Source organism: Canis lupus, chromosome 33 (assembly GCF_048164855.1).
Source record: "Canis lupus baileyi chromosome 33, mCanLup2.hap1, whole genome shotgun sequence".
NCBI classification, from domain to species: Eukaryota; Metazoa; Chordata; class Mammalia; order Carnivora; family Canidae; genus Canis; species Canis lupus.
Genome location: NC_132870.1, coordinates 23,151,792 through 23,170,297, shown reverse-complemented (window position 1 = coordinate 23,170,297; position 18,506 = coordinate 23,151,792). Strand labels below are relative to the sequence as shown.

Genomic DNA, 18,506 nt, shown 5'->3' with positions numbered 1-18,506 from the left:
TTGTATCAGCAATCAGCAGGAAGTTCCTGCAACAGGGAAGAAAGGCCAAGGTAGCTGCCCAGGGTTCAGTAACTGAGGGATCTTTCTAGTTTCTTAAGAGATCATCTCTGTCAGGCTGTGGGGATTGGAGAAGGAAGACTTATTTAGTAGGTCTGAGATTCAGTTTTACCAGATGAAAAGAGTTCTGGGGATTGATTATGTTAACAGTGTGAATGTACTGAATGGTGCATTAAAAAAAAATGGTAAATTTTATGTTATGTGTATTTTACTCTGAAAGGTTTTAAAATCTAACATATATCTTATTTACATATTTTAAATATATATTTGTTTATTATTTTAATATACTAATTATATATATGCATATATGTTTATATATGTATATATGTATTCTGTGTGGCCATGCCATGCTGCTTTTACATCCCTAAACCTAACCTATTTCACAGGGCTTCTCTCATCACTCTGATCTCCCTGGAATTTGCCTGGGGTGATATTAAGAAGGGATGTAACTTCCTTTCAAATGTGTTCCTTTTCTTCTAGAAGGAGGTACTCTGAGACACACACACACACACACACAAACACACATAAAGTTATTTAATATATATATAATATGCAATAAAGATGCCATGTAGAGAATGACTTGGAGAGAGAGAGAGAATATTTCATCTTGGCATGGAGAGGGAATAAGACTAAAAACAGAAGCCATGAGAAATAGTGTGAGGACAGAAAAATGAAATTGATGTAAAGAAAAGAATATCCTAAAAGTAAAACAAAAAATAGGAAAAATTTCATATGAGTGAAAAAGTTTCAATATTCTTGATTTAAAATGTTCTTAGAAACGGTTAGAGAAAAGATGCATATGCCTGTTGAAAACACTAGGCAAAGAATATCAATAGACAACTTAAAAATATAAAGAATTTCTTCCTTTAGGAAGAAATATCCATCTTCAAAAGCAACTAAATAAATGCATATTAAATAGTAAGACACTTTTTATCTATTAATTTGTAAAACATGTTCATTTTTTTAAAACTCCATGAGGATGCAAGGCAAATAGCATTTTCATTGTATTAGCTGACAGTTAAACTGGTGCAACATTTCTAAAGAGTAATCTAGAAAATGTGTATCCAAATCTTTAAAAATATTAATTTTTTTATCCAACTAGTGCTCTTCTAGTAATTTATTCCAAGTAAATAAGAATACAGTTAAAGGTTACATGCAATGATAGTTTTAATACCATGTTGTAGTTGTAATAATATTCTTATAAATAATAATATCTTATAATATTAAAAATGAGAAAACATAATGTTTCTAAAATAGGAATTGACCAAATAGATATTCATTCATACACTGCAATATTATGCTGCCATTAAAAATCAAGTCATAGAGTAATGTTCAATGAATTGAAAAATTGGTCTCAATGCTGAAAGGAAAAAAATGAAATTTTGAAATCTGTGGTATGACCCCAAATTTATTTTGTACCTATTTGTTTAAAGAAAGATTAGAAATCATGTATTTTTAAATACTAATAATGGTTTTATATGTTTACCTTTTTCTATGTCTGTGTTCTAAACTTTCCATGCTAAACCTGCAATTTTTCATAATTAAGAAAACTGGTTTCTAGGGGCACCTGGGTGGCTCAGTCAGTTTAGTGTCTGCCTTTGGCTCAGGTCATGATTTCAGGGTCCTGGAATCGAGCCCCGTTTAGGGCTCCCTGCCCAGTAGGGAATCTGCTTCTCCCTCTTCTCTGCCTCTCCTCCCACTCATGCTCTCTCTCTCTCTCTCTTTTTCTCTCTTTCTCTCTCAAATATATAAATAATAAAAATCTTTTTAAAAAGAAAACTGGTTTCCAAATTTTCTCTTCTTCCTCATTCCTTTGGATAGCCACATTTTTTTACCCTTTCCTCTCAAAAACTCTTTCCTATTGTGAAGACTTCATAATTTCTAAGTTTTAAAATGAAGAACTCATTGGAAAAAGAGAAGATGGCACACACAGTTGTACTAGTGTTACATGTATTTCTAGTTATATTTACAAATGACCTATAGTATTAAAATTTATGAAACACAAATTCCTGACTTTTACAGAATGATTTTTTAATAAAATTGATCTTCTCTATTTTAGAATATTTCATATTTCTCATGATTAACACTGTTTTTTTTTTTTTCCTCTAAATCTGAGTTTACAAATGTAACTGCACATCAGAATCACTGGCAGAAGTTTTAAAATTACAAGGCCTGGGCCCACCCCAAGATGTTCTAAGTCAGTAATCTTGGGGCCAATTTAGAAATAGGTCCTTCTAAGAAGTTCTCAGATGATTGTGATACTAAGCTAGTTCAGGAAAATGCAGCTTTGGGTGACTAATAACTCCATTCTATGAACCTCTTACACCGTTCACTTGTGAATTAAAACACCAATAAATCTAGGCAAATTGAAAAGTGAGGTGTCTTTGCAAATTGTAATTGAAACTAAGCCAGTTTAAATGAAACTTACAAAGGCATCTGTCTAGCTACTATTTCTACACAGCTTGAATCATTCTACGAAGCTACTCAGCAGAATTATGATGATAATCTAACTCCACATCTACAAAAGTACCCTTCTTTCATATTCTTAGAACAGAGTTAAGTGGTAAACAAATAACGTCTTTAACCATTAGTGGAGAAAATAACCAAGAGATGACATCTGTACTATTCCAAAAGTACGTTGTTTCCTTTATTTTGGAATTTTTTTATATTGTAAGAAAATTACATACAATATTTAGTGTGAATGAAGGCCTAAGAGAAACTTAATCATTGAATCAAGAAAAAATTACTTTTGTTGAGTTCATAAAATTCTGTGGGTTTAAATTAAAAGAAACATAATACGTGCATCTAGGAGAAATGTTTGCATGCACAGATGCCCAGAAGACCAAATTCTTTTCTTTGTATGCAGCCATAATTTCTAATTTCATAATTGACATGGATCTAGCCCCATGTCAGGCTCCCTGCTCAGTGAGGAGCCTGCTTCTCTTTCTCTTCCCAACTCGTATTTTCTGTCACTATCTCTGTCTCTCTCTCTCAAATAAATAAATAAAATCTTTAAAAAGAAGAAGAAGAGGGATGCCTGGGTGGCTCAGTGGTTGAGTGTCTGCCTTCGGCTCAGGTCCTGATCCCGGGGTCTTGGGATTGAGTCCCACATTGGGCCCCCTGCGAGGAGCCTGCTTCTCCCTCTGCCTATGTTTCTGCTTCTCTCACTGTGTATCTCTCATGAGTAAATAAATAAAATCTTGGAAAAAAAGAAGAAGAAATGGTGGCAGTTGAGCCATAGTTAGTTGTTGCTTATTTGACTTAAGTAGAACTAGTGCAGCAGAGCCTGAACACAGATTTTACCAGCTATCTGAGACTAGACAACTTATGTTCTAGAATTCCTAAAACTTTTCAGTCTGGGATTAGTAGAAGGTTTGAAGTATAAGGAAAGAGATTATATTAATGTTTACAAGAAAGCTAAGGAGTAGAAATAGAAAAGATCTCAGCCAACTGTGGTGTCACTGCTACACTATTCAGGAGAACTATGTTTTAAAAAGAAGCAGAAAGCTGAAAGTTGAATTTATTTGTGAGGGGCATCATTCATTTACAACAGCAGCAGTTGGAAAAGTGACTTTACAATTTCTTTGTTGAGTCATACAGAAATAATGAAAACCAGAAGGAGGATAGTGTTTGGTGTTCTGGAACAGGCTTAAGTGCCCTAAGAGCTTGCTTTAGGTCTCCCACAAACTTTCTGTTTGAACTTGAGAAAAATCACTTACACTTCATGAGCATTAATTTAGTAACGTGTATAGAAGCAGGATGGTAATCAAAGCTTGGATTTGGGAGCAAGCTGCCAGGTTTGAATCTCAGCTGTGTCACATACAAGACGTGCAATCTTGTACAAGTTAATATTTCTGTGCCTTGGTTTTCTCATGTACAGGATGGGAACAGTAATAGTACTTACTTCACAGGGTTACTAAGAGAGTTAAATGATTTATTATATGTTAAGCACATTGAAGAATGCCTGAAACACAGTAATTGTTTTAGCAATTATATGATGAAAACTTCCATCTAAAACTCAGTGGTTTTCAAATTACTTTAAGGAATGGAGCCTTGGTTCAAATGAAATGCCCTATAGATATCTAAGTAATAATACATGGAATTAGAAATGTTTTCATTGGACAGACACAGATGAGTTGAGATTCACATCCTCCATCTTTCCAACCCTTCCCAGGTAAACCTCTGAGTAACATCAAGAAACCACAAAATGATGGAGCACGGTTTAAAAACACTAATGAGGTCTTCCAAATCTGTCGTAGGTTGTATATCAGTTGAGAATTGTAGCTAGTATAGAAATCTGACAATAGTTGATTAAACACATATGGATTTATTCTTTGAAGAAGTTCAGCAGTGGGCAGCTAAGGCTTATATGGCAGCTCTCCAATGCCATCAGAAAGCCAGGCTCTCTCTGTCCTCTGGAGACCCAGTCATCATCTTCATGATGCAGACAGAATACTATAGGAAGGGGAAAGGGAGAAAAAATAGCTTTCTAATAAGCCTATTCAGTATCTTCTGTAAAAAACCTTCATCCTTAGATACAAAGGAGGGGGAAATGTAATCTTTTAAATGGATGTGTGTCCACCTAGAATTAAGGAAGGAGAGAATCAAAGGAGAGAATGGAATATACTAGGAAATGCCTCTACATATTAATTTTAAAATATCATTGTGTTTATGAGTACAAGGACTGTACAGGTTACTCCTGGATCAAGGAAATTGGGAAAAAAATAGCTCATCAATCAAAATCTGATTCTTTTAATTGGCTTTTAATTACCTTTAATTTGTATATGGTTTCTAAAAATATCTATTAATCCCTCTGGTGATTAAAATCATTTTCAGTGAATCTATGCCAATAAGTTTTAAACTATTTTCTTCTTGGCCAGGAGAGTAAAAGGTTAAATAGACGTCCATCTACAAAATAAGTGTTACCTTACAATTACAAAATTCATGATGTACACATGGAATATAGCATAATGTCCAGGACATATTTGATTTACAATAGATGATTATTCTTCATTCTCCCTTTATTACTCTGAATTTCAATGTCTTCATCAAATTAAGCCAATTATACCTAAGGTTTTATAAAGCTCAAACATCCTGTGAGACAATAAGAAAATCCCAGAAAATGAAAAACATTTGAGAGGAGAAGGGCTTTGGATACTTTCAAAAATAGGCATCAAGTATATGATTTTACGAATCTCAGCTCTTACATAAAAGCAAGACTAAAAGGAAAATAGAGGGGAAAAAAGTTTCACCCTCAGACAAGTCATCTTACCTAGCCAGCTTATTAAAAATGAACGGTTCTCTTATTAGTAAAACTCTTTGAGCCCCTAATATTCATAGGGCCACAGCAATTTATATGACTTCATGAGAAATCAAATTAAGTAGAAAATTAAGGGTCTGCACTAGATAGCCTTGAAGCACGGCAAGCATACATTCACTGAACTTCTACTCTGTATCAAGTTCCACACAAAGAATGAGTATTGAAAGCTGAATAAGACCCAAAACTTGACATCAGTGTTGGGTTGGCCATCAAATCTTATGCCCAGGTTACTATACCCTATGCACAAATAATGTTATATTGTTACTCAAAAACTGCCCTAAAACATTATCTACCAAATACCACTTCCTGTTCCACAGTTCTTCTGCTCTTGTCGATACTTAAGACTAACTTCATTTTTTTTAGACCAAAGAAACCACCACTCCTGTACAGAATAGATCCTTGGAAAGTTTTCATAGGATGTATGGTGTTCTTACTAGTTCTGGAAGCAAAGGATCTTGTTGAATTAAGAAGATTATCTGTAGGGCACATATGAAAGCCAATATCTGAATTTATAAGAACATAAATTAAAAAAAAAAACTTGCCTAAATCTTAGGGAAAAATCCACTAACAAAGTCAAATTCCAGTTTCAAAAATTAAAGTGAGAATTGAAATATTGCCAAGCTCAGTTCTTCAAGACAAAAGATGGGAAACATATTTTGTGTGATATGCTAAGCTTAGCTTTTCTCATTATATGATTTCCATAGCATCCTCTCTTTTTCCTTTTTACCTCTTTGCTTTGAATTTCTAGTTTTGTGTCTCTAAGAAGTGAAAAGCAGCTGGAGATGCCAGGCTAAGCATGATGTACATCTCAAGTCATGTAGTAAATTTTTAGAGTCTTCCCTTTCCCTATATGCATAATACCTTTAGGAGGCCTGGAAGATGTCTTTATCACTTTCCTTTGAATTTGGTTGTGTATTTTATGCTTTAAAATCAAATCTTGAATCTTGAAACAGATTTGGAGAGTTGTTGTTGTTTGGCTAGAGGTACTCTGGGTGAGGAGATGATTTATTCCTGGGTAAAGGAGAACAGAGTCAGAAGAAGGAGGGGATGCTCCTTATCCCAGAATAAAAAGATCTCCATAAAAATGTCTTGATATCACCTGCTATCATGCTCTGGATAAGTTTAACAAACTTCTGAAAACTTCTCACTACCAAACTAACAGATTTAGTACTGCATTTTCTTTTTTTAAAGATTTTATTTATTTATTTATTTATTTGAGAGAGTATGAGTGGGGGGAAGGGCAGGGGGAGAAATAAAGAGAGAGAGAGAGAGAGAGAGAAGAGAATCTCCAGCAGACTGAGCAGAGGAGGAAGCCCAATGCAGGGATTGCTCTCATGACCTTGAGATCATGAGCTGAGCTGAAATCAAGAGTTAAACGCTTAACCAACTGAACCACCCAGGTGCCCCAGTACTGCATTCTCTACCCATACCCAAAATTTAGGAAACTGAGCCTATGATAGAATATATTAATCTGTGCTTCTATCCAGAAACCGAATGTTTAAGAGCTCAGAACTACTTTTTTATTAACATTTGATTTTGAAATTCTGTTACCTAGAGTTAGAAAAAAAAGTAAATTCTTGGAAAATGAGAGGTACCAAAGAAATTACTCAAAAGGGAGCAGTTAATATCAGTGATAGATGTTAAGATTAAACCCTTCATATAGGAAATGGGTTGAAGACATCATACTATTAAATGAGCTCGGATATTATTAAATAAGGCTGAAATCAGCATCAAAGTTAGGTACTAAAGTGTGTGAGAAAAGGACTTTGAAAACTAGTAACCAGCTAACAATTGTTATTTATGCTTCATTAGAAAGATTATTCTCCTTAGATTCTCTGTGAAAATGAGATCAGTCTTTCTTTACACATCCACTAAGGTGACCTGCAAAAAGCAGTGATCTTGGAATCCGTCAACTTGGTTTAGATTGCAGCTTTAAACTAAAGGTAGTAATAATAACTGTCATCCAGAGTTGTTCCTATGAAGAGCTTATAAATGCTTAGTAAAATGACCACGAATTTGCTTTTTTTACATTCCAAATTAAAATTCATATGTTTCCTTTGATGAAGAAGGAGGAAGGAGAGGAGAAGGGAATTCTTATTGAGATAAGTATGATGATTCACTTGTTCTTCTTCTAAAATAAGAAATCTATGGATGTTATCATTTTATCTTAGAAGAGTAAAATGGATTTCTTACACTTGCATCATAGAAACATTTTTCTTTCAGGAATGACTCTACCATTAAGCCTGCTGTGTTAAGAGGAATTTCAAGGATTGGGGAAAATATAGGTTTAAAGATCGCTTACATATATACCTAGCATTTTGTTACTAAAATGTTCTAACTTTGAGAGTAGTTGTAAAAATGATTACTTGTAGCAAACATTATTTCTATAACTTTGGTAGAATAATAATGTTCCTTAATATTTAGAAATGACTGTCATACGAAATCATATAATGATAGCACATCATCAAATACTCACCATTTCCTTAGGGTAGCCAAAATATCTCTTTTCTCCTAATAAGAGGAAAAAAATTCAAGTCTCATAAATTACTGAAATAAAATAGAATAACAATAGTATAGATAATGATAGAAGACAGAGTTTTTATTTTTCTTCATATAAATGTATGTATGGATGTATTTCTTTATATATATATCCTTTTCTGATGTAATGAGTCTGAATTAGAGAAACTCTTCAAAGACCCAGAAACATGTTAGAAGTTCACCAAAAAAGAAACATAAAGGTAACATGCAGGAAGAACTAGGTTTCTGTCAATATTTCACTCTCTCAGAATCCTGTGGATTTTTCAGTTCATAATCAAAACAGGGAAATCTGGGTTACCATTAAGTAGATTAGATGCCCCACAAGCTGACCAAGATATAGATAAATACATAGATATGCAATTTATTATTATTTTATAACTAGGTAAATGGGACTTAAACTTCCTCTTCTACCAATTTCATTGATTATAATATAGGATTAACAAAATTGCCTGGCTTCTCAATCCAAATGTCCATCAATGACGAATGGATAAGGATGTGAGATGCACACACAGACACATACACAAACACAGTATTATTGAGCCATAAAAAAGAATGAAATATTGCCATTTGCAACAACATGGATGGATCTAAAGGGTTTAATGCTAAGTGAAATAAGTCAGTCAGAGAAAGACAAATACCATATTATTTCACTTATGTGGAATTTAAGAAACAAAACAAAGAGAAAAACAAAGAAAAAAACACTCTTAACTATGGAGAACAAATTGATGGTTACCAGAAGGAAGGTAAGAGGGGGGATGGGTGAAATAGGTGATGGAAATTAAGAGTACGCTTATCACAATGAGCACAAAGTGTTATATTATATTATATTATATTATATTATATTAATTATATTATATACCTGAAAGTAATATAACACTGTACATTAATTATATTGGAATTTACAAATAAATTAATTTAAATAATTGCCTGGGGATGCCTGGGTGGCTCAGTAAGTTAAACATCTGCCTTCAGCTCAGGTCATGATCCCAAGGTCTTAGGATTAAGCCCAACATTGGGCGTCCCTGCTCAGCAGGGAGTCTGCTTTTCCCCTCTCCCTCTGCCCTCCCCCTGATTGTGCTCTCTCTCTTTTTCAAATAAATAATAAGATATTTATTTATTTTTAAATTTATTTTTTAATTTAAATTCAATTAATTAACATGTAATATATTATCAGTTTCAGAGGTAGAGTTCAGTGATTCATCAGTCTTATATAATACCCAATTCTCATTACATCACATGCCCTCTTATGGTTTGTCTCCCTCTCTGATTCTATCTTGTTTTATTTTTCCCTCTCTCCCTCTATGATCCTCTGTTTTGTTTCTTATTTTCCACTTATGTGTGAGATCATATGATAATTATCTTTCTTTGATTTATCCTTAAAAAACTGAAAAAAATTAAAAATAAAATATTGCCTGGTTTCTGCTAGGGATGATGAAAGTTATCTTGTAATTTATGTAAAATATATTGTTGTATATCTAGTTATAAGCTGTTACAAGCTATACGCTGAAATTTGAAAATAAAGAGCAAAGGAATATAAACACTTTGATAAATGAAATTGTAACAAGGGCCTTAATAGCTGGCAAAAATGAGGGGTGGAACAAAAACAGCAAAACAAAGAAAATGCACCCTGACCATAAAAGCATGCTAAACTGTTGTGAAAGAAGAATAGCTCTACCATAAAAAAAAAGAAAAGAAAGAAAAAAAAAAGAATAGTTCCTTAAACATGGATTATAAGTAATGAAGTTCAGAAGCTTAGACCATTTAGATGTGATGACTGAGTACCATGCTGAGAATTATGGGAGGAATCTGTGGCAGGTCTTAAGCATTTTTTAAAAGGGGAAAAAACTGAACTTTATTTTGTAGTTATGCTCACATGAAATTTTCAAAGCTGGAACTACAATATGGACATCCAAGAACCAGGAAATATATAAGTGAGGCAGTAAAGAAAGAATGGTGAAGAGAGGAATAAATATGATTGGCCACATGGAAAAAAATAGTTTTGTTTGTCAGGCACAGGTGAAATAAGTTCTTCAAAGATTTGTTAGGAAAGGAATATCCCTGGGGTTGTAGTTATAGTGGTTTGGAGAAAGTGATTCACTGACTTTTTCATATTCACTATCAGTCATACATATTTTCCAAAGTCTTGCTTAAATTTATGGGGCACGGCTCTAACTCTTATGGAATATACAATGCAAGTTTCTCTGTAGTCTAAAAATTAAGGATGGCTTATAAATTCTTGGAATATTAACCCTCAAGTTTTCTGACAAGAAAGATATGGCACAGTAGAAGTAATCAAAGACAATTTATTGAGGAAACAAATTACAAGGTATAGACAAACTTACACAAAAAGTAACGGTAAAAAATCTCAGTATCAATAATTATAAGAAACCATTGCAACTCCTAAAAAGGGAAAGGTGTAATGAACAAAATTAGCAAGATACACATTTGTCAGGGAGAAACTAATCTGAACAGCTATGACCCTTAATATAGGAACAAAGGCACAAGCAGAACCATATAGAAACAAGGATGGAAGGAGATAGGACAAGGATATACATCACAGCTTCTGTGTCTTTCCATCGTATGATTTACTGCGAGTACTTAACATAGGCAGAGCCTAACGGGAAACGAGGCAATGGAGTCCATTGTTTCAGTCATAGGAGGACAGCCTCCCACGGACAGAGCAAGATGGGAAACAAAAGTATAAAGTGGATCCAAAAAGTCAAATAGAGAGTATCTGGCACAAACTGCCCATTCTAAACATCTTCAAGTTGCTTCAGTGGTTTGCTGGATCAAGAACACATTTGGGTAAAAACAAAGTCCATTTAGTCTATCATTTCTTTTGTGCATTGTTCATGACCAACCAACATAATGAAAGAGTTGAATTGGCAGTACACACACACACACACACACATACACAAACGGTAAGTACATTTTTTTAAAAAATGGAGGATTGGATGCTTCAAGGATAAAAATGATTATCAAAAAGAATGAAGATTTTACAGTATGGATTGACCCTTTAATCTTTGTAGTACAATCAAAACAATGACATAAAATACAAATTTGGTTGTGAGAATGAATTACATCAGAATAGAATGGTCACAGAGAGAACATTAACAAGTAACCTTGAAACTATGCTAATAGAGTACACCGCAATAATCCCAAACAAAAGTACCAGAAAACCGATAGCATCTTTACACCAATTTAACCAACCAATATGTCATGGGAAAGAGGATACCAATATAAAGAGCTGTTCAGGTTAATTAATTAATGAGTTTTAGTCATAAGTTCAAGGACATAGCATAGCCAGGCTCCTAGTTACTAGAAGCTAGAAGACAAATAAATTGTGTGTTCACCAACGTTCCAGTCTCCAGTTTAGCTCCATAAATTTTCTCCGATGGCTGACACTCTTTTCCAAATGCTAGAGGCAGAATTACAGAAGCCATGATTACTGCCCTCTAGGAGGCTATAGGTTTAGTTGGGGAAATGGGCACATAAACACATAATCCTTTCCTCTAAAAAGCCCAATTGAAAATGGTCGTGATGAGATGGAAAGAGTAGAAAAATGCCTGGGCTGAGGATCATGAATATCTAAATCAGATTTTGCCACAGCTATCCTTCCTCAAGTTCCCTGAGGGAGATTTATAGATAAAGAACATCTGATGAGGAACAACCTTATTGAAAGTTTGGCAAGCAAAGCCCATTGTACAACCTTAGAAGTTATATCAGACTTAATGAGGTTCTTTTGCCCAGCCTAGGCAGGCCTAAGAGTCCTTCTTGTACCTAGGACTGATTTTCAAAGGGAGTAAGGGAGACTTGGTCCTTACCAACACCCAGCAGGAAGGAGGGCTCAGTGCTTCATCATACCACCAGACTAGACATAACTTACTAGACAAAGGGAAGCAAACCGCAGACAGGAGAAGAACTGCATGGACAGGGTCTCATTACATAATCCCCCTTTCTCTTCATCTTGACATTTCTAGACCCTAATACCATACCACTAAATAAACATCCCTGTTCCTGTCCTCTTCACCAGGCTGGGGTTCTCACAGCATGTCTAAGAGAATGCATCTCAACAGCATGCATTTGAAGAAAATACTTCAAGCTACCACTGTTCTTTGTTTTTTTAAGATTTTATTTATTTATTTAGACAGAGTGTACATGTGAGCAAGGGGAGGGGCAGAAAGACAGGGAATGAGAGAATCTCAAGCAGACTCTGGAAGCATGGAACCTAACATGGGTCTTGATCTCATGATCCTGAGATCATGAGCTGAGCCAAAAATCCAGAGGCAGTAGCTCAATCAGCTGAGCAACCCCAGTGCCCCAATCCACCAGTGTTCTTCAAGTCTAGGCCTAGAAGAGACACAGTGCCACTTCTAACTCTTTCCATTGAAGGACTGGCTCAGATTCAGAAAAAAAGAAAATAAAAGTAGAACTCCCAAGCATTTGTACTTCACTACAATTCTTGAACATAAAATAATCCTATCAAGCACACCCAAGAATGAAGTAAGGGGCAGTGGTGAGGTGTTAGTGCAGATAGTAGTCATGAGTTCTCTCTAGAGAACAGCATCTTTTGTTTAGTGACCTTGAGTGGCAATAAGTAATATTAATTGGCCAATATTGTCAACCAGCTAGGAGTTTGGGACAGTTGCCTAGTTCCTGATTGATTAAATATATATCAGATTTGCAAGCAGAAAAATATAGAATAAAAAGGAGTCAAAGGAAATGGAAACTCAAAATGAGAGAAGTTCAGATAGTAAGTGAAGGGAAGATCTGACCTCACTAAATCTAGATGGTAACAATTCACTCAAAGAGTAGAGTTCAGGAGAGATGAATTAAAAACCATATAGGGATCCCTGGGTGGCTCAGCAGTTTAGTGCCTGCCTTTGGCCCAGGGCGTGGTCCTGGAGTCTCAGGATCGAGTCCCACGCCAGGCTTCTGCATGGAGCCTGCTTCTCCCTCTGCCTGTGTCTCTGCCTCTCTCTCTCTCTTTGTGTCTCTCATGAATAAATAAATAAAATCTTTTTTAAAAAACCATATAGAATAAATATGATGTTTAGCAAAATGTCTTCTTAAAGATTATGAACTGTGGAATAGGAACATGATGAATTCAGTTTCTTATAATTTAATGTCCTTTCTTTTGTGCTCCCTCTCCTTCAACCAAATAAGCATGTTTATTATTTTAAAAAACAATAATGATAAACTGGGAATATTCTTAAACTCCCAGGCCTAATCTGTTCAATCAAAGGGAACTATAGATAGCATTCTGTTACAGAATGTGAAGGAAATAAAGACCAAAAGTAGTTGAAAAACCTTTGAGCCAAATGTGGGTTTTTTTTTTTTCTGTTTGAACTGATTAATTTACTTATCCAACGTAAACTAACTTAAGAAACACAAAAAGAACTTTTTGTTTCAAACTCACTGTTTACATAGCTGCATATATTGCATTAATCAGTTTTAAACATTTATTTTTAAATTTGTTGCCTTTAAATGTGTTTCTATTTTATTTGTCAGATTTTCTTGTGTAGCAAGTCTCCAATTTTATAATGAAAGTCAACAAGAAGATCAGCTTTCATGTGTAGAGAATTGCTTTCATAGGCAATATTTGTTGCTCAAAGAGTAGCCATCTGCCTTCTCCAGCTGACGGTTCATAGCCAGTAGCTGTTCTCTGAGACTACTTTTCTGCTGTTACCTTAATGTCAATTATTTGAGATTAGTTTATTTGGGTGGGGGACAGAGAGAGACTGTGAAACAAATTATGTCTAATGGCTGAAACCAGAGGAGTCAGGCAAAATTTCAGAGAGCAGCCAAGGCTGGAACTGCCCAGGCCCAGGGACATCAGTGTGAGTAATAAAACCGAATCCTCTGGAGATACTTTGAAATTTTAGCCTGCAGTATCTTTAGAAATGTTTCACAGTGAAATTGTATTTCCAATTCCATAGCCAATAGTTGTCACAACCACCTCCTCCACATTCTCCCAAACATGCAGTGGCTTCTAACTCTGTTCATTTACAGCAATCACTTCAATTTATACCAACAGTGCACGGTGGAGGGTAAGGCACACAGCCACTTATTCAATCATTTCAAAACAGGGCTGCAACATCTCTTCCCTCTGCACATTCATCAGAGGAATTGTGCAATCTTCATCAAGTGTTCCCAAAGAATATTCAAAACGGATGATTGATAAGTACTACAGGAGTAGCTTGATTCTTAAGACTGAACATATGAACCTCACTTTTCTTCATGGTCAGAGGAAGGAGAGAGAAACAGGAGAAAGAATATAAATGTGGTCTCTCACTTTCACTCTCTCTCTCTCTCTCTCTCCTCCACCACTCTCTCTTTGGCTTTAATTTTCTTAAAACTGTTTTTCCCCAAAAAGAACCAAACCACAGTTACCATAAAAAGATATGTGCTGCATGCTTATTTAACTTCTTAGTACTCTCTGTGCTTGATCTAATGAGGATGCAGTCATAACCCTTACTCTATAAGGTGATTATAAAGATAAATAATGTGAAATGCTTAGAAGAGTGCCTGGTACATAGTAATTAACCAGTATATGTTATCTGTGCTTATAAATCTTTACATAGGACTTGGGTTGATATGCAACATAGTCTAACCTCGGTCCTTATGTGAACTGTAATTTATAACCTTATTCTCCCTACTGTTAATCATTTGGACATGGACTTGTCTTTCAAAGACATCATATTCGTGTTATTTTTTTTTAAGATTTTATTTTTTTATTTATTCATGATAGTCACAGAGAGAGAAAGAGAGAGAGGCAGAGGCATAGGCAGAGGGAGAAGCAGGCTCCATGCACCGGGAGCCCGACGTGGGATTCGAACCCGGGTCTCCAGGATCACGCCCTGGGCCAAAGGCAGGCGCCAAACCGCTGCGCCACCCAGGGATCCCCATATTCATGTTATATATTCAATCCTTTAACATTGAAAAATAATAATGATCACTTTTGAATACTTTTCTGTCTTTTAAACATTCATGGATATATAATTCATTAATTCCTCAACTGAAGACTAATGCTTTTTAATCATGTTCATCCAACTGCCACTACAAACTTAAATCTAATAAGTCATTTGTGTGGGGTTTCACTTTATTTTTTGGATAAAACTCAAGTACTCTTTTCATTCTGAGAAATCTTTATCTGTTAACAAACAATTAACATTTAGAGCCAAATGAATGATTAGCTATGATCCAATTGTGTTACATGAAGTAAATATTAAACATAACTAGATAACAAAATCCCAATAAAGTGGATTTTGGTCTGTTTTTAGGACTTGTTTTCATGACTTTGGCTAAATTCATTATTCAGATAACAACCTGCCATTCACTGATTTCTGAATAAAAGAAAGTGAGAGCTTATGTTTTATCTTTTCAGAGTGTGCTGGGTAAACACAGAGTATGCTGTGTTTTTAATCTAGTAGAATTATTTCCAGTTAAGACATATAAACTCTTACAAAGTAAAATAATCATGTGGGATGTTAATAATGTCTAGTTCTGTGGGTACTTTAGCAGGGAAAATGGTGACCAAGAACAGGATTCATTCTACACTGTTAGCCCAATAAAAGGTGCCAGGTACACCTTATTCCAAGTGATTTCTCTTTTTGTTTGGAATGGCAGCCAAGCATGACAACCCAGGTTGGTAGAAAGAAATCTTAGTTTAACAATATGCCAAAGGGAATCTGAAGATATACATACCCTACAACACAGCAATTTCACTTTGGGAAATATATTCTTGCATATATGCCAAGAACACTTGCATGTGTAAAGATGCTCTTCCTACCATTACTTATAATAAAGAAAAGCTAGAAGGAACTCAAATGTCCAAAACACACACACACACACACACACACACACACACACACAGAGGATAAGAAGATTCTATTGTGTGAATATTTTAAAATGAATAACCTAAACTTAAATATATCCTTTATATCCTTATTCATAAATCCATTGAATGACAAAACCATCATTCAGAGAGAGACATACAATACAATATCACATATGCAAATTTTGAAAGCACAGGCTGTTATGAGATGATGGTAAATTATGAAACAGATAAAAGGGATGTATACTAACTTTAGAAATGAAATTTCTTCAAGCTAAGAAAGGATGGGAAAGGTTGGGAAGCTAGGAATTTTATGTGTAGTTTTAATAGACTTTTTAAGAATTTTAAATACAAATGGCCAAATCTTGACATTTGTTAAGTCTGAGTTATAGGAAATATGTGCTGTTTAGTTTATTCTCTTTGATTTTCCTTATAATTAAAACATTAGTGATTTTAAGCTAGCTTTCTAATCACAAGAGTGACATGTAAACTTGGATCAGATCTGAACCAGAGTCAGTACCTAGCGTAAGAAAATTGTGTTTGGGCCATCAAATGGCTTTCATTCTTCTCCTCAAGCTGATGATACAATTATGATTCCAGGAGATTTGTCCAATTTGAAGCAGACCCTACTTGAGGGTATTTAGTAAACAATACTTACAGAGGCTGAACAGGTTGGCCAGGGCCTCTGATAAGGATGCTGGACGCCACATAAAATGGAAAATAGGAGTACTAATGAGGAACCTAGCTGAAAGTTGGTACACAGCCTGGGTTCACCTGACAGGAAGAAACAAAAGATAATAGACTGAAGAAATAAAACTAAACTGAGACTAACCACACCTAATATTTTTGATGGCTTTCCTAATTTTCTACATAACTTTATCATATTATGTGAAGCATTGTGCCACTTTAGCTCTTCACATGGGTTGCTTTATTTTATACTTATGTCTGGGCTTGCTTTATCCAGTTGTGTGGATAAGGGAACTGAGTCATTGTAACTAAGTGTTGAAACTGGAGTTTAAATCTAAATAAAGGAAAAGAAGGAAGGAAGGAATAAAAGGAAAAAAGGGAAGAAGAAGAAAGGCCCCACAATATAGTTCAGTAAAACAAAGATTTCGGGGGAAATATCTAGGGAGAAAAATTCAAGTAGTATAAGGGTAATAATTTTTTTTCATAGTTAAATCCATTGTTGCTACAAATGGAAAATCTGACTGACAGTACCTCTACCTAAAGAATCAGAAGAAACTATCCTCATGCAAACAATACTCTTGGTTATCATTTCAAAGTTTTCTGTGGCCTTTTTCATACCTTAAGCTGAAAAGAGCAGGTGAATAAATATGAAATAACTTTGGAACAAAAAGAAAAGAGTAAGTGATTCTGCATAAGTGTAAATCAACATTCAGTTGGGGAATCAGGGGAAAAACTGAGCATATACCAGTTGAATGAGAATTTTATTTTTACATCTTATGTTTAACATTCCAGGCTTATAATGAGAAGCCATTTTTGTCAGTGTCTGCTCTTCTCATGAGGCAAAATGCAGTGTAGACCAAAAGTCTGAATGACTGAAGATCCTTTGAGAATATAATTATTCAGGCAACTTAAAGGAAATGGGGTGGGGAGAGACCTACAGATTAAGTTCTAAAAAAAAATCCAAATTATAAGTAAATTATGTTTAACTTTATAAGAAATAGATTTTTAATTGGAAATACCTTTTTTAATTATAGGGATCCTTTAACTTTATCATACTGGAGAACTGAGCATGTTTTTGTTTCCAATCGTTGAAAATATTATTAAGAATAAGTGGCAACTCTTAAATCCCTTTTCACTGAGTACCCTCCACCTCCTACTTCAGGAAAGAAGCAATAAATTAAGTAAACATAATTGACACCTGAGTCACTTTCTAGGGAACAGGAAGCAGAGCTCTTTCTGATTCTGGCAGTCCCCAATGTAAAACAAAAGAAATCTTATGATCTTCAATGAAATTATGGCACCTCATGGGTTCAAAGCTATGCTAATTGCCAAAAGTCTTTCCTCAATACACATTTTGAATATACTTCCATGATGGGGAGCATGATTAAGCTGGGATACCAAAGTAGAATAAATGCTGTTTTTCAAAGGAAGTGTCAGACAAAATTTATAAAGCAGTTAAACATAAAAAAGTTACATGATTCTTAGACTTGTCAGCCACACTGAGTTGATGAAAGAGCAAGTTGTAAAGAATTAGTGAGTTAAGATTTTTGGAGAAAACTCTCGGGAGCTACAAAGGGAGTAAGCAACCAGATAACACAGTGAAGTTTGAGGCTATTTCAGGTAAGAAATACCTAGAGATGGAGGGGGACTTTCACATAACCCATTAAAAATGCTCCACAGAAGAATCCTCTTCAAACAGCTGCTGCGATCAGAGAGCACAGAGCCATCAGATGTCAACGTAGTCAAAATAAGTACATTTCTGCTCTCCTTAACTATTACTCCCTCTCCTTTATGTCCACCCTGCCCTGAACCTCTGCTGAGACAGAAAGAGTAGCCAATAATTAGGGATGGAAATTTTTAAAAGAAGTGACTGGACATTCTCCCTTCCTGCCACACATATAATAAGAATAAAGAAGGATCATGAAACTACTATAGGTGAACAAAGCTAAGTACCCTCTGCTTTCCCCTAAAAAAAAAAAAAAAAAAAAAAGACAATGGACTTCATTACAAGTCTCCAAATAAGTAGATATATTTTTACTGTTTTTATTCATTTACAAATGAGCTTTC

General features: G+C 34.9%; 1 long non-coding RNA gene across 1 annotated transcript; it reads right to left on the bottom strand.

Annotated features, from left to right (window-relative positions):
- Positions 1-2,677: 2,677 nt before the first annotated feature.
- On the bottom strand, positions 2,678-16,530 carry LOC140623452 (uncharacterized). Its single transcript, XR_012023068.1, has 3 exons — positions 16,411-16,530; positions 7,854-7,888; positions 2,678-4,512 (listed from the first exon to the last, which is right to left on the bottom strand). It is a non-coding gene; the product is annotated as an uncharacterized lncRNA (long non-coding RNA).
- Between the last annotated feature and the right edge of the window lie 1,976 nt (positions 16,531-18,506).